Below are 1,979 nucleotides of genomic sequence, written 5' to 3'. Positions count from 1 at the left end.
CTGCTGCCTTTCATTTTATTTGTATTTTTCTTCTGTTGTGCATAGGTTAAATTGTGTTGGTGTTCCCTTCATATTTGAGCAGCATATAATATAAATAATGGTGAACACAACTTAATATAATATGAAGATATTTTTATGTTGTTTTTGTGTTTAGTTTTGTTTTTTGTAAATTAATATTGTTTGAATTTATTTAAAAAAAGGGGAAGATATTAGAAGATATTCTTCTTCTTTCTGCTGCCTTTCATTTTATTTGTATTTTTCTTCTGTTGTGCATAGTTTATTTTGTTTTTTAATAAAATGAACACATTTTAAATATAAAAATATAATTAATAGTTTACCGAGTTGCAACAATTTGTTGCTATTAAAATAACATTACTGTTCTCTTTATATTAAATATATAATAGAAAGCTCACTTGCAGCCATCTTCATATTGAATTAAATTTGTGCATTTATTGATTTAGGTTTGTGACACCATCTTGAGCCATTCACAAAGCATCTGATCAGAGCTACAGTGCTGCAGGCAGACAGGTTCCTGCAGGGCAGTTCTCTGAAGCAGCTCTGAAGAACATGGAGGCTCACCCAGTGCTGAACAGGACCAAGAAGTCTGATSTAGTTCAGGAGCTGCAGTGGTGCTGTGGCTCTGTACCAGCTGCTCTTCAAGGAGAACAATCTGCAGGACACCTTCAGAGACTGTGACTCTGCTGAAGRYTCTCATCACATCTCCTCTGACCACAGCTGAATCTGAGAGGAGCTTCAACAATGAAGACAATCCAGACTTTCCTCAGGTACAACATCACATCTCACTGCACTGACCATGCACTATACAGAAGAATCTGGTTAAAACATCCCTGACTTTAACCAGAGTCATGAAGAAATTTGCTTCTCAGTAACAGAAGTGCAAAATTTATGTACAAAAAATAAAACACATGACATTTTAATGCTGTTTTATTATTTGGATTTGTTAAATTAATACACTGTCATGATACAAGTTAGTACATATTTGATGTCTTTTGGAGATGAGCCTATTTTTGGAGTTGTAGCCMCACTGGAGAAAAATCCACCAGCCGCCACTGCTAATGAGGTCCCTATAAAAAATAAGCTGCTTTAAAGCCAGCATTGACCATGAACTACATCTTMCATAATACATGTGGATTATATGGGAATTCCCTGTTGGAAAGTAGGAAGGTTCTGAGTTCAAGATAGCAACCACTTACCCCAAGTCATCAGTGAGTAAAACCCTTTTACTTTTAATAGTATTTCTGTATAATTTATTTCACATTTAGTCAGTCGTACATGTAGTACTTTTCAGTATTTATAAGGACATGCTAAAACACTGTTTCTATGCAGGAAATACCACGTAGAGCTCCGTTATTGTTTGTTAGCAGTGCTCAGCTGAGACGAGGAATGTGACGTTTCGGGCTGGTAAAATGTTTATTGTTCATAACATTTCTACAGAACCCTACGTCATACTTTCACTTCAGGAAAGATGACAAAAAATATGKTTCAGCAACGCATTATTAAAGCATRTACTACATCTGTTCTGSWAAAYGCACTACATTATGTGAAAAATTAACAATTTGGACCCCTTTAAGAGTTGTGGTTCAAAACTGAAATAAAARTAGCTAATCTGATGATAAATTGCCATAATGCAAAACCTCTAACAATTTCCAAAGAAATCAGCAGTCATTCCTAGACATTTGAATCAGTAAAACTACCTGTTCTTGTTTTCATTCACGCAGTAGCATTGATTCGTGTGGCTAACTTTAGACTGAAATTGCTTTATGACTCAGCTCATGCTCCTGTGTTTGACACTTTCCCAGAAACGCTGGCTGCTGATTAGCAAATGTAGCCCAGAACGGTTAAACTGTAAAAAAGAAAGGAAAAAAAAAAGAACGACTCAAAGTGCATGTTTTAAGATTAAAATCTAATCTTCTAGTTTAATCTGGGAGCAGTAGTCACTCTGTATTCTACTGTCAGCA

This window comes from Austrofundulus limnaeus, unplaced genomic scaffold, assembly GCF_001266775.1.
Source record: "Austrofundulus limnaeus strain Quisiro unplaced genomic scaffold, Austrofundulus_limnaeus-1.0 Scaffold19, whole genome shotgun sequence".
Classification (NCBI taxonomy): Eukaryota; Metazoa; Chordata; class Actinopteri; order Cyprinodontiformes; family Rivulidae; genus Austrofundulus; species Austrofundulus limnaeus.
This window is presented reverse-complemented; position numbering follows the sequence as displayed.